Genomic DNA, 15320 nt, shown 5'->3' with positions numbered 1-15320 from the left:
GAGCCAAAGTCATGCCACTGCACCCGAGTAAGACTCCGACCTAAAAAAAAAAAAAATCTCTTGGATTACAATCCAAAGAATAAATATCCATGAGTCCATACTGATAAAAACAAATCAGTAAATAAATGAGGGAGAAGGAACAAATCTGCCTTACAGAACTCAAGTAACATATGTAGATATACTCCCTCTAGAAAGTAGAGCTGAATTATCCTCCCCTTGAATGTAGGCTGGACTTGGTTACTTGCATCCAAATAATAGAGTACGGAAAGGGTGAAAGATAGTAACCTCACTGTGGAGAAGCTCAGATGACATCACTGTGACCGACTGATCAAGGGTAACATCATCAGCAATATGTCATGTTCCTATCATGAACCCCCGGTATGATAAGAAAGGCATTCCATTCACCTCTGTGATATTCTTCCCCAAATAGAAAACCCCAGTCTAATCATGAGAAAACCTCAAACTAACCCAATTTGAGGGATATTCTTTTTTTTTTTAGAAGGAGTCTCACTCTGGCACCCAGGCTGGAGTACAGTGCCACGATCTCGGCTTACTGCAACCTCCACCTCCTGGGTTCAATCAATTCTCTTGCCTCAGCTTCCTGAGTAGCTAAGATTACAGGCATGCACCACCACGCCTGGCTAATTTTTGTATTTTTAGTAGAGATGTGGTTTCACCACATTGGTCAGGCTGGTCTCGAACTCCTGACCTTGTAATTCACCCACCTTGGTCTCCCAAAGTGCTGGGGTTACAGGCATGAGCCACTGTGCCTGGCCAATTTGAGGGATATTCTACAAATACCTGGCTAATACTCTTCAAAAGCTTCAAGATCAGACCAGGCATGGTGGCTCATGCCTGCAACCCTAGCACTTGGGGAGGCTGAGACAGGCAGATCTTGAGGCTAGGAGTTCGAGACCAGCCTGGCCAGCATGGTGAAACCCCATTTCTACTAAAAATACAAAAATTAGCTGGGAATGGTGGCACACACTTGTAGTACCAGCTACTCAAGAGGCTGAGGCATGAGAATCACTTGAACCCAGGAGGCGGAGGTTGCAGTGAGACAAGATCGTGCCTGCACTCCAGCCTCGGCAACGCAGCAAGACTCTGTCTTTAAAAAAAAAAAAAAAAAAAAAAGCTTTAAGATCATGAAAAACAAAGAAAGACCAAGAGATCATCACAGACTGGGGGAGACCATGATGTTGTGATGATGACACTCAATATGGTGTTCTTGATTAGATCCTGGACTAGTAAAAGGACATTCATGGAAGACCTGGTGAAATCCAAATAAAGTCTGTCATTTAGTTAATAGGATTATCCCAATGTTACTTTCTTAGTTTTGACAGATGTTCCATGGTTATGTTAACATTAGGGAGGCTGGGTGAAGGGTATACAGGAACTCTGTACTATTTTTGCAACTTTTCTGTAAACCTAACATTATCCCAAAACAATAACAAAAAAAATTTTTTTTTGAGACAGGGTCTGGCTCTGTCCCCCAGGCTAGGCTAGAGTACAGTGGCACAGTCTCGGCTCACTGCAACCTCCATCTCCTGGGTTCAAGCAACTCTCCTGACTTAGCCTCCCGAGTAGTTGGGATTACAGGCGTGTGCCACCACGTCTGGCTAATTTTTTGTATTTTTAGTAGAGATGTGGTTTCACCAAGTTGCCCACGCTGGTCTTGAACTCCTAAACGCAAGTGATCTGCCCACCTCAGCCTCCCAAAGTGCTGGGATTACAGACTTGAGCCACCAGGCCCGGCTGACAAAAAATTTTTAACATATCATGGACGTTTACAGTTCTAGACAGAAAAATATTTCGGGTATTAACACACTAGGAATGTCCCAATGCTGAAAAGCCCTTCAGTCAAACTCAACTCTAGACCTGAGATGGCTCCAGCAGGCCAATTAGGACTACCACCACCAATCTCTGCCCTAGTCGCATCCCTAATCTAGCTTCATAATAAACTGGAAAATATAGCAGAGCCAACAGAATCTCCTTCCATACACCAATATCCCCTTCCCCAAAGCAGTACTAAGGAAAGGTAAAAATAAAATTTCAAGTTTTTGTTTGTTTTTTGAGACAGAATTTCTCTCTGTTGCCCACGCTGGAGTGCAGTGGCGTGATCTCTGTTCACTGCAACCTTTGCCTCCCGGGTTCAAGCGATTCTCTTGCCTCAGCCTCCCGAGTAGCTGGGAATACAGGGGTGCGCCACCACACCTGGCTAATTTTTGTGTTTTTTGGTAGAGACAGGGTTTTGCCATGTTGGCCAGGCTGGTCTCGAACTCCTGACCTCAGGTGATCCATCTGCCTTGGCCTCCCAAAGTGCCCCAACGTATTGTAATCCCAACAAGCATGAGCCATTGTGCCCGGCCCAATTTCAAGAATTCTCACAAATACTCCCAAATTTGGAAGAAGCAAACTGAGGGAGTTGGTAGGCAACCTCAAAAAATCTCTCGAAAGTAGTAAGTACTCCTACTTACTACTGCAGGAGCTCAGCAAAGGCATGAAGAGTTGGTAGGGCTATTTTTTAACATCTCCACGCTCAGCTTGGGAAATGAGAAGCAGCCCCTAAGAGTGGAATATACCTGGGACTTGTTGGAATGGGATTTGGTATAGGACATTCAATGGGATCTGAGATGAAAGGATAGATTCCAGGTCACCCAGCAAGGACTGTCTCAGCCTCAGTATGTGACTAGTTTTTGCCAGTGGAAGCCATGCATGCCGCAGTTAGGCTAGGATTAAGAGATAATGGGTCTTCTCCACCTTCTCTTTGCTCATCTGCTGGCTGGATGGAGAGGACTCCTTGGTCCTACAGGATGGTACAGCCATAAAATAAAAGGAGTCGCAGCCTACCAATCACCAGATGAAAGGTTATCTGCTGACTAGGAAAACCTACATTTGGCTGCATCAGTCCATCAGCGGTGAACATATCTGAAACATGTAGTTTTAAAACTCCAAATCTACTTGCAGAGGTGGCATCCTACAACTTCTTAGGGGACAAGTGAGAAAAAACCCAAAAAACTCCAAAACACAATGATTCCAACTTCTTAATGTTATTCATCGTTTTAAAAAACTTAAAGTGAATTTCAAGAGTCAGAAACTCTTAAAATACCTAAAGTTCAGTCATTTCTTTCATACTATTTATTTTTTGGGATTCTAGCTCTTTTTAATACTGTTGAAATTTTTAATTTTTTTTTTGAGACAGAGTCTCACTCTGTTGCCCAGACTGGAGTGCAGTGGTGCGGTCTCGGCTCACTGCAACTTCCACCTCTTGGGTTCAAGCAATTCTCTGCCTCAGCCTCCTGAGTAGATGGGATTACAGGTGCCTGCCACCACACCCAGCTAATTTTTGTATTTTTAGTAGAGATGGGTTTCAACATCTTGGCCAGGCTGGTCTTGAACTCATGACCTGTGATCTACCTGCCTTGGCCTCCCAAAGTGCTGGGATTACAGGTGTGAGCCATTGCACCTGGCCACTGCTGAAATTTTTTAACATTTTTTTTTTTTTTTTAATACAAACGGGGTCTCATTATGCTGCCCCAGCTGGTCTCAACTCCTGCATGTAAGAAATCCTCCTGCTTAGGCGTCCCAAAGTGCTGGGATTACAGGCATGAACCAATACGCCCAGCCTATTACTGAAATTTTTAATGATGACGACAACCTCATAACAATCCCAAAAGTACTATTATATCCATTTTACTGATGAGAAAAGCACACATAATATGCAGTAAAGCCGGTTTCTGAATTCAAGTTTTCTTATTCCACAGCCCATGCTATTAATTCCTGTACTCTACCGTCTCTACATAAGCATGTAGTATATTAATATTTTTAAAGGGGAGGTATTAGCAGAGCACCTGGAAGCAGCAGCTGCTAGTGTCTAAAGTGGCAAGGTCAGTGGCAAACCTGAAAAATCTACTGGCAGCCACAAAAGCTTTATAGGAGACATTTAAGTAGCTTAATATTTATCAGGCATATCCTTTCTTTTTCTTTTCCTTTTTTTTTTTGAGACAGGGTCTCACTGTGTGGCCCAGGCTGGAGTGCAGTGGTGCAATCACAGCTCACCGCAGCCTTGACCTCCCTGGCTCAAGCAATTCTCCCACCTACCTTAGCCTCCCAAGCAGATGAGACCACAGACATGTCACCATACCTGGCTATATTATACATATCTGATGTCAGCTTATCTGAAGTAAAACTGCACAGAGGAATCTTAACAATCTGGTATTAACATTTCACAGAAACAGGGAAGAGTCAAATAGGAACAATCACACATGCATTACCAGTATGTCCCAGAGGAAACAATACCTTGGGATAAAAAGCATACATTGGGCCGGGCGCGGTGGCTCAAGCCTGTAATCCCAGCACTTTGGGAGGCCGAGACGGGTGGATCACGAGGTCAGCAGATCGAGACCATCCTGGCTAACATGGTGAAACCCCGTCTCTACTAAAAAATACAAAAAACTAGCCGGGCGAGATGGCGGGCGCCTGTAGTCCCAGCTACTTGGGAGGCTGAGGCAGGAGAATGGCGTGAACCCGGGAGGCGGAGCTTGCAGTGAGCTGAGATCCGGCCACTGCACTCCAGCCTGGGCGGCAGAGCGAGACTCCGCCTCAAAAAAAAAAAAAAAAAAAAAAGCATACATTGGTTTAATTTCACGAAAATCGTTTCCAGAAAACATTTATAATGTAGAGGAATGTATATGTATGTTTTAAACTAACACAGAATTAGCTCTAAGACAATTTGCCAAAGAGCCATTTGTTTTAAATTCAGAAGAACTGCTGAATATTTAGTGGAAGGTATGCTAAACTGACATCTGCTACAACTCTAATATAATTTTAAATTTCACATTCATTAATGACTAAGACAATGTCTTTGTAAATTAATCCTGCTTAGCTAGTCTGATTATCATATTCTTATTCACACAAACGTTCAAGATAGTGGTTGCAGCAACATATGGCATCCCATGCATTAAATATACTAAAATTCTCAGGAAAAGCACAATTTTTAAAGTACAGGAATCTGTTACCAAGGAAAAGGGGGAGGACTGGAAGGAAATGACACATACTTTCTCATGCAGTGTGAGATTATGCTGCAGGTTCCAGATATAACATTCAAAGCATCTTTTTAAAAACAAAAATATTTTCCTCAATAACATCCTGAGATGTCCAGTTTTGCATGTACATCTTGCATCCAAACGTCACCCTTTACGGTAATTCCACAAATGCCCAGAATCTTTCAACAAGAACAATTAACTGCCTTTTTCCTTTCCAGAACAACCAGCTGGTTAACCAAACAGAGAAACCAAATTTCCCTAGTCACCAGATGTCTTAATTTGGAACAGTTAGAAGCAATTTGGAATAATCCAATTCTTGAATTGGTACTACTTGTTTACTATTTCTTCATTTTCTAATTTTGAAAAGATGCTTTTAAGAATTAAGCAAATACTATCTTTAATAACTGCAAAAAAAATGAGGGAAAACAAAAAGAACCATATCCTGTTACAGAATGATGTTTACATTATCTAAAAGCCAGCTACTTAAATATTGTACATTATAGTTAGAAACTGATAAGCTCTAACAACATTAAATCTGCTCAAAAGTTCTAAAGAATTACCCTACTCAAGAATTCAAAAACAGCCAGGCCCAGTGACTCACACCTGTAATCTCAGCACTTTGGCAGGCCGAGGCAGGCAGATCATGAGGACAGGAGTTCAAGACCAGCCTGGCCGACATGACGAAACCCCATCTCTACTAAAAAATACAAAAATTAGCCAGGCGTGGTGGCGTGTGTCTGTACTCCCAGCTACTCAGGAGGCTGAGGCAGGAGAATCACTTGAACCTGGGAAGCAGAGGTTGCAGTGAGCTGAGATGGTGCCACTGTATTCCAGCCTTGGCGACAGAGCAAGACCCTGTCTTAAAAAAAAAAAAAAAGAATTCAAAAACAATTCTTGGCCAGGTGCGGTGGCTCACACCTACAATCCTAGCACTTTGGGAGCCTGAGGTGGGTGGATTGTTTGAGCCCAGGAGTTTGAGACCAGTTTGGGCAACACAGCTAAACTCCATCTCTACAAAATGTAGCTAATTTTTGTACTTTAGAGCTACATGTACAGGGCGTGGTAAAGTGGTGGTAGTCTCAGCTACTTGGGATGCTGAGGCGGGAGAAGCACCTGAGCCCAGGGAGGTTGGGGCTGTGATTGCACTACTGCACTCCAGCCTGGGTGACACAGTGAGACTCTGTCTCAATACCAAAACAAACCAAACAAAAAAACAATTCTGGAAAGGTTATGACATGACAGGCCTAGAACATAACAAATTTAGCAAAGAACAGTCATGAAGTCCCTTTCTTCATGCAGAACAGGATAGGAGATAGGTGGATACATAGCCCAATAACTAATTATAATAATAAAAATAGTGATGAGTGTTATAAAAAATAACAACATAGGGTAAGGCAAGAAAAATGAGGCAGGAAAAGCCATTTCTATTCCATCATTAAAGGAAGCTTCCCCCATGAGGTGACATTTGAGCCGAGACCAGGACAAAATGAGGGAGGCAAGGGAGTGGATTACATGGAGCAAGAGCTGCCTAGTCAGAGAGAAACAGCAAGTGGGCCAGTGTAGCTAAAGTCAGAGAAAGAAGGAAGGGTGTAGAAAATGAGATGAAAGAGGTAGCTGGAGCCAGATAAGAGCTCTGTCGGTCATGATAAGAACTCTGGATTTTATTCTCAAGTGAGAAAGAAAGCCACTGTAGGTTGAGAGCAGGTAAGAGACACTGAGAATGGGTTCCTTGGGCTGCTGCCTGGAGAACAGACCAGAGGACAAGAGAGTATAAGTAGTTTAGAGGTTTGTGCAAAATTCTGAGAAAGAGTTATGACAGAAATGGCTGAATGTAGGTCACAAATATGAAAGAATTTTCTGGTAAGACTGCAAGTGGTATGTGAGAAGAGCAGTCAAAAATGATTCTTGTCTCAAAAAAAATGATTCTTCGGTTTCTGGCTTAAGCAGCAAGGTAAATATGAAATATGTTGTTGGTATATTATTAATACTTTAATTACAAGCTTTTTTTTTTTTTTGAGATGGAGTTTTGCTCTTGTTGCCCAGGCTGGAGTGCAATGGCACGATCTCAGCTCACTGCAATCTTTACCTCCCAGGTACAAGCGATTCTCCTGTCTCAGCCTCCCAAGTAGCTTCAATTACAGGCATGCTCCACCACGCCTGGCTTTCTTTTTTTGTATTTAGCAGAGACGGGGTTTCACCATGTTAGTCAGGCTGGTCGCGAACTCCTGACCTCAGGTGATCCACCAGCCTCGGCCTCCCAAAGTGCTGGGATTACAAGAATGCACCACTGTGCCTGGCCTAATTACAAGCTCTTCAGATAAGATGATTAACTGGACAATTTGATAATTATCCAGTTGTTTATACAGGCATTACTGATAAATTGTGGTATGTAAATATAATAGAATTCTCTTTTTTTGTTGTTTTTTTGAGACCAAGTCTTGCACTGTAACCCAGGCTGGAGTGCAGTGGAATGATCTCGGCTCACTGCAACCTCCCAGGTTCAAGTGATACTCCTGCCTCAGCCTCCCAAATAGCTGGAGTTACAGACACCCACCACCACACCCAGCTAATTTTTGTAGTTTTAGTCGAGACGGGGTTTCATCATGTTGGCCAGGCTGGTCTCAAACCCTGGCATCAAGTGATCCGCCCACCTCGGCCTCCCAAAGTGCTGGTATTGCAGGCATGAGCCACTGCACCTGGCCTAGAATTCTACATAGCAATAAAAAACATACAACTGGTACATGCAACAATGTGGATGAATCTCAGAACTGGTTAGACGCCTGACACAAAAAGGTCCTGCGGGATTTCATTTATATAAAGTTTTAAAAAAGGCAAAACAAATCTATAATGGCAGAAGTAAGAATAATTTTGGGGAGAGATATAAACTGAGAAATAGAACAAGAGAATTCTGGGTGATGAGTACGCTCAGATGCATACATTTAAAAATAAAATCATGGTGCTCGCTTCAGCAGCATATGTACTAAAATTGGTACAATACAGATTAGCATGACCCCTGCACAAGAATTACAGTGTGTGAAACATTCCATATTTTTAGAGGTGTGTGTGTGTGTGTGTGTGTGTGTGTGTTAGAGAGAGACAGGGTCTCACTCTCTGTCACATAGGCTGGAGTGCAATGACACAATCTTGGCTCACTGTAATGTCAGCATCCCAGGATCAAATGATCCTCTGGCCTCAGCCTACCAAGTAGCTGAGACTACAGGCATGCGCCACCATGCCTGGCTAATTTTTCTATTTCTGTAAGAGATGGGGTTTTGCCATGTTGCCCAGGCTGGTCTCAAACTCCTGGACTCAAGCAATCTGCCCGCCTCAGCCTCCCAAAGTGCTGGAATTATAAGCAGGAGGCACTGTGCCTGGCTTTTAGGTGTATTTTAACAAAGAAGAACATTCAGATTACAGGAAAGAATTCTTGGAAATTAAGAATAAGACAGCAGAAATACAAAATCCACAGAAGAGCAAAAAGATATGGTTAAGGAATTCTCCCAACTAAAGTGGAAGAAGAAAGAAATAATGAAATCAGAGGATTGATCAATCAATCTAAGTCAAACATCCTAAAAACGAAAAGTCCAGAAAGAAAAATAGAAAACAAACAAACAAACAAATCTGAGTGTTCAGCAAAAAGGACAGCAAAAGAAAGCCATACCAAGTCACATGTATCTTGAAATTTCATAATGCTGGGGATAAAGGAAAGATTCTACAAGTGTCCATGGAGAAAAGGGGTCTCATAAAAAAATTTGAAGCATAGTAACAATATCAGACTTCTTAATAGCAACCCTCAGGGAAAAAACGAATAATGGCTTGAAAATTCTGGGTCAAAATTATCTCTAACCTGGAGTCTTTTTAGCCAGTCAAGTTAACAATGAAATGTGGGTCTAGAACAGAGATATTTTATGTGTGTGTATTTTTAAAAATCATGGAGTGAATGACTCCCTACTTTTGCCAAGCTTCACGCTGTGGAAAGAGCACCGACGGTCGGCAGGTGGTGGGGAAGAGCATGGAGAGAAACCTCTTGTTCGGGCCTGCTGAGACTCAGTAGAGCGGCGACAAGGAGAAAACCCTCCAGCATCCCAGGCCTGACACTAAGCACAAGATCGTAATAGCTCATAGCTGAAGGAATTTGAAGTTTTGGGTATGTTAATGTCAACTATAGTAATACCAAAACCCAAACCAGGCTAGATTGTTCAAACCCCAACACTCACAGTCTGATAGAAGCACAGGTATCCATTTCTGAGGCTAAATACTACTTAGTCTCTACTATTCTTCTACACATGATGTACAGAATTCAATTTTAAAGAGACAGAGAAATATCAACAAGTTATCAAGAAATGAGGCAATAAACAGAAAAAAACCCGGAGAACACTCAGATATGTACTATATATCTACTAATAGTGTAACTATACACTCCCACTGCTTCACTTGACAAGCCTTAAAAGCAAACAAAAAAACTGAAATAATTGTGATTGGTTATTTTTAAGCACCCCCCAAAAGAGAAAACAACAAGTATTGGCAAGAATGTAAAGAAACTATAGTACAGCCAAAATGGAAAAGAGTATGAAGGTTCCTAAAACAATTAAAAATAGGCTAGGCACCGTGGCTCACGGCTGTAATCCCAGCACTCTGGGAGGCCAAGGCAGGAGGATAACCTGAGGTCAGGAGTTTGAGATCAGCCTGGCCAACATGGTGAAACCCCATCTCTAGCAAAAATACAAAAATTAGTTGGGCATGGTAGCATGTGCCTGTAATCCAAGCTACCCAGGAGGCTGAGGCAGGAGAATCGCTTGAATCTGGGAGGTGGAGATTGCAGTGAGCCAAGATTGTGCCACTGCAATCCAGGCTGGCTGACAGAGTGAGACTCCATCTCAAAAAAAAAAAAAAAAAAAAAAGAAAAGAAATGAAATCAGTATGCAAAGAGATATCTGTACTCCCAGGTTCACTGCAGCATTTTTTCGCAACAGCCAAGATACAGAATCAACCTAAGTGTTCTTCAGTTGATGAATGGATACAGAAAATGTGGTGTAAAAATACAAAAATTAGCCAAGCATGGTGGTGTGCACCTGTCTCCCCAGCTACTCAGGTATACATTTGTGTATATACACAGTGGAATACTATTCAGCCTTAAAAAAGAACAAAATCCTGTCATTTGTGAAACAGATAAATCTGCAGGACATTATATTATAAACTGAAGTAAACCAGATATAGAAAGCTAAATATCACATGATCTCATCTAGATGTGTGCATGTATACAAACATACATATCTATATGTGAAATCTAAAACAGTCAAACCCATGGAAGCAGAGAGTAGAAAGGTGGTTAACCAGGGCTGGGAAGGAGGGAGAACTGGGGAGATGTAGATCAAAGGGTCTAAAATTTCACTTGGCAAGAGGAGTAAGTTCAAGAGCTCTAATGTACAATATGGTGACTACAGTTAGTAACAACGTACTGTATACTTGAAAATTACTAAGAGGGGGCAGGTACAGTGGCTCACGCCTGTAATCTCAGCACTTTGGGAGGCCAAGGCAGGTTGACTGCTTGAAGTCAGGAGTTTGAGACCAACCTTGCCAATATGGTAAAACCCTGTCTCTACTAAAAATACAAAAAAAAAAAAAAAATCAACTGGGCATGGTAACAAGTGCCTGTAGTCTCAGCTACTCAGGAGGCTAAGGCACGAAAAGTACTTGAACCTGGGAAGTAGAGGTTGCAGTGAGCTGAGACTGTGCCACTGCATTCCAGCCTGGGTGACATAGCGAGACTCCATCTCAAAAAAAAAAAAAACCTGCCAAGAGTTGCTAAGAGACTAGACTTTGAGTGTTCTCACCACATCCAAAAAAATGTATGTAAGGCAGTGGGTATGTTAATTGGCTAGATCTAGTCATTCCGCAATGTGTACACATATCAAAACATCTTGCTGTACACCATAAATATATACAACTTTTATTTGTCAATTAAAAAATACATTTTTCAAAAAAGAATGTGAAGAAACTGGAACCCTTATATATTGCTGGTGGAAATGTAAAATGTAGCAGCCTCTATGGAAAACACTTTGGCAGTTTCCCATAAAGCTAAACATATGTTCATATAAAAACTTATAAATAAATTTCATAGTAGCATTATTATTATTCGAGACAGAGTCTCACTCTGTTGCCCAGGCTGGAGTGCAGTGGCACAATCTCGCAATCTCGGGTGACTGCAACCTCTGCTTTTTGTAGCACTTTGGGAAGCTGAGGCAGGTGGATCACCTGAGGTCAGGAGTTTGAGACCAGCCTGACCAACATGGTGAAACCCCATCTCTACTAAAAATACAAACATTAGCTGGGAGTGGTGGTGGGCACCTGTAATCCCAGCTACTCGGGAGGCCGAGGCAGGAGAATCGCCTGAACCCAGGAGGTGTATGTAGGATGCAGTGAGATGAGATCATGCAATTGCACTCCAGCCTGGCTGGCAGAGCAAGACTGTCTCAAAAAAAAGAATTACTTCAGTCTTCGCATCAAAAACTATGCAAGCCAGAGGAGAAAGGAATGACACTTTTAAACACCGAAAGGATAGAAAAACCTACCAACACAAAACTCTGTACCCAGCAACATCTTCTGAAAAAGAGTATAAAACAAAGACTATCGGTCTGGTCCAAAGGTAGTGAGTTATCCCAACTGATTGCTCATAGTCAGCTACAGGTCAAACTCCCTGTTCCACTCCTCCCCTCTTCTCACTACTGCACTTGTTAGTCTTCAAAAAGACAAACAAGAAATATTATCAGACAAACACAAACTGAGAAGATTCACTGCCAGCAGAACTATTGCTGTTAAATTGTTGTTCAGGCAGAAAGAGCATGATAACAAACTGAAATCCGGATTGACACAAAGAAATAAAGAACACTGGGAATGGTAAACATGAGGGTAAATACAGGACAATTTTTCCTTTTAAATTTTTCCTTAAAAGATAATTGCTGTCGAAAGTAAAAACTAGGCCGGGCGCGGTGGCTCAAGCCTGTAATCCCAGCACTTAGGGAGGCTGAGACGGGCGGATCACGAGGTCAGGAGTTCGAGACCATCCTGGCTAACACGGTGAAACCCTGTCTCTACTAAAAAATACACAAAGCTAGCCGGGCGAGGTGGCTGGTGCCTGTAGTCCCAGCTACTCGGGAGGCTGAGGCAGGAGAATGGCGTAAACCCGGGAGGCAGAGCTTGCAGTGAGCTGAGATCCCGCCACTGCACTCCAGCCTGGGCAACAGAGCGAGACTCCGTCTCAAAAAAAAAAAAAAAAAAAAGAAAGTAAAAACTAGTAATAATAAACCAAGGGATTTATGACATGTCAAAGTAAAATGCATTGGCCGGGTGTGGGTGGCTCACCTGAGGTCAGGAGTTCGAGACCAGCCTGGCCAACATGGTGAAACCACGTCTCTACTAAAAGTACAAAAAAAGTAGCCAGGCAGTCTGGGCGTGGTGGCTCACGCCTGTAATCCCAGCACTTTGGGAGGCTGAGGCGGGTGGATCACTTGAGGTCAGGAGTTCGAGACCAGCCAGGTCAACATGGTGAAACCTCATCTATAGAAAAATACAAAAAAATTAGCTGGGCGTGGTGGCACATGCCTATAACCCCAGCTACTTGGGAGGCTGAGATAGGAGAATCGCTTGAACCCAAGGGGTGGAGGTTGCAGTGAGCCGAGATCATGCCATTGCCCTCTAGCCTGGGCAACAGAGCGAGACTTCATCTCAAAAAAAAAAAAAAAAAAAAAAAAAAGAGTAGCCAGGCATGGTGGCGGGTGCCTGTAATCCCAGCTACTCGGGAGGCTGAGGCACAAAAATTGCTTGAACCTGGGAGGCGGAGGCTGCCTGAGATCAGCTCACTGCACTCCAGCCTGGGCAACAGATCAAGACTCCATCTCTAGATAAATAAGTAAATAAATAAAACGCATGACAATAATAGTGAGAGAATGGGAGGAGGGAAGTGGAAGGATAATGTTCTAAGATTCTTATACCATAAAATGGTATCACATTATTTGAAGCTAGATTTTAACAACTCAAAAAGGATATAATGGGCCGGGCACAGTGGCTCATGCCTATAATCCCAGCACTTTGGGTGGCCAAGGTGGGTGGGTCACTTCAACCTACGAGTTCGAGACCAGCCTGGGCAAAATGGCAAAACTCAATCTCTACAAAAAATATAAAAATTAGCCAGGCATAGTGGCAGGTGCCTGTAGTCCCAGCTACTCAGGCTTAGGTGGGAGGATCACTTGAGCAGGAGACAGAGGTGGCAGTGAACCCAGATCACACTACTGCACTCCAGTCTGGGTGACAGAGAAAAACCAGGTCTCAAAAAAAAAAAAAAAAAAAAAAAGCATATAGTAAACCCTAGACCAACCACTTCAAACAAACACACAAAAAACTAAACAGTAAATTCACAAACCAAAACCAATCATAGAGAAAAACCACCCAATCAAAAAGATGAAAAAAGAAATAAAGAACTGATGAGAAAAACAGAAAATACAAAAACAACTAGTAAGAAGGTAGATTTAAATCCAACTACACCTGGCCGGGCACAGAGGCTCACGCCTGTAATCCCAGCACTTTGCGAGGGTGAGGTGGGCAGATCACTTGAGGTCAGGAGTCTGAGATTAGACTGGTCGACATGGTGAAACCCTGTCTCCACTAAAATTACAAAAATTAGCCGAGTGTGGTGGTATGTGCCTGTAATCTCAGCTACTCGGGAGGTTGGGGCATGAGAATCTCTTGAACCCGGGAGGCAGAGGTTGCATTGAGCCAAGCTCACACCCCTGCACTCCAGCTTGGGAGACAGAGTGAGACTCCGTTTCGGGGGAAAAGAAAAAAAATCCAACCATACCAACAATTACGTTAAATATAAATAATATGACACCTTATTTAAAAGACAGAGATAGTCAGGATGTGGGTGGTGGAGAGACAGAAGCAAGACCCAACTATATGCTATCTAAAAGAAACCCATTTTAAACATAAAGCCATAGATAGGTTAAAAGGAAATGGATAGAAAAAAGATATACCATGCAAATATTAATAAAGAGAAAGCTGCAATGGTTTACTAATATGAGACAAATGAGAAGTCAGAACATAGAATATGAACTCAAAATGAATCACAGACCCAAATGTAAAAGCAAGAACTACAAAACTTGTAAGAGAAAAAAGGGAATCTATGACCTTTGGTTAGGCAAAGATCTCTTAAAATACAAAAAGTACAAACCACAAAAGAAAATTTTGACTTAATTAAAATGTAAAACCTGCTCTGAACAGTCAAGAAAATGCAAACTACAGGCCCAGCACAGTGGCTCATGCCTATAATCCCAGCACTTTGGGAGGCCCAGGGGGGTGGATGGCTTGAGTCCAGGAGTTCAAGACCAGCCTGGGTGACATGGCAAAACCCCGTCTCCATAAAAAATACAAAAATTAGCCAGGCGTGGCGGCGCATGCCGATAGTTCCAGTTACTCAGGAGGCTGAGATGGAGAGATCACTTTAGCTTGGGAGGTGGAGCTTGCAGTGTGCCGAGATTGCGTCACTGCCACTTCAGCCTGGGTCACCGAGTGAGACCCTGTCTCAAAAAAACAAAACAAAACAAAAAAGCCCACAACAAAACAAACAAAAATAAATATTAAAAAAAAAAAAACTAGAAAATTAAAAAAAAGAAAACGCCAACTACAGACTGGGAGACCATATTTGCAAATCACAATCTGATAAAGTTGCTATATCCAGAATATATAAAGAATTCTTGCAACCAAATTATAAGACAAATAATTCAATTAAAACATGGGAAAATATTTGAACAGATACTTCACCAAAGAAAATATATGAATGACAAATAAGCACGAGAAGCTCAATAATATTAGTCATCAGAGATATGCAAATTATATTAATAATTACCTATTATTACACATTTGCTAAAATGCCTACAATTGAAAAGAACTAACAATACCAAGTTCTGGCAAAAATGCAAAAGTAACAGGAACTTTCATACACTGATGGTAAAATGTTATAGCCACTTTCGAAAGTGGTTTGGCAGTTTATTTAAAAGTTAAATATACACTTACCCAGCAATCCCACTTTTAGGTATTTACTCAAGAGAAATGACAACTTATGTCCATACAAACACCTGTACACGTGTTCATCACCATTTTATCTGTAACAGTCAAATACCTAGAAAAAAACCAGAAATATGGGTAAGCTTAAGCACAGAAAAAAATAAACAACAAAGACCCTCCCTCCCCCAGAAATAACTATCATCTACTGAATGGAAA

The 15320-nt window shown here is 42.1% G+C and overlaps 1 protein-coding gene and 1 pseudogene across 6 annotated transcripts in view; one reads left to right on the top strand and one right to left on the bottom strand.

The window, feature by feature from the left end:
* The window catches only part of WDR89 (WD repeat domain 89), a 43789-nt gene that overhangs the window by 11055 nt on the left and 17414 nt on the right, over nt 1–15320 (bottom strand). For all 6 annotated transcript variants that reach the window (XM_033187780.1, XM_033187782.1, XM_033187784.1 and 3 more), the window contains one exon: nt 15114–15219. The gene's annotated coding sequence lies outside the window, so the exon portion shown is untranslated. The remainder of the gene's footprint in view (nt 1–15113; nt 15220–15320) is intronic.
* On the top strand, nt 8002–8098 carry LOC117071682 (annotated as a pseudogene).

The sequence above is a fragment of the Trachypithecus francoisi genome, unplaced genomic scaffold (assembly GCF_009764315.1).
Source record: "Trachypithecus francoisi isolate TF-2019V2 unplaced genomic scaffold, Tfra_2.0 Lachesis_group3, whole genome shotgun sequence".
Classification (NCBI taxonomy): Eukaryota; Metazoa; Chordata; class Mammalia; order Primates; family Cercopithecidae; genus Trachypithecus; species Trachypithecus francoisi.
Note: the sequence above shows the minus strand (reverse complement) of the source record. Positions and strands in the feature narration are given on the sequence as shown.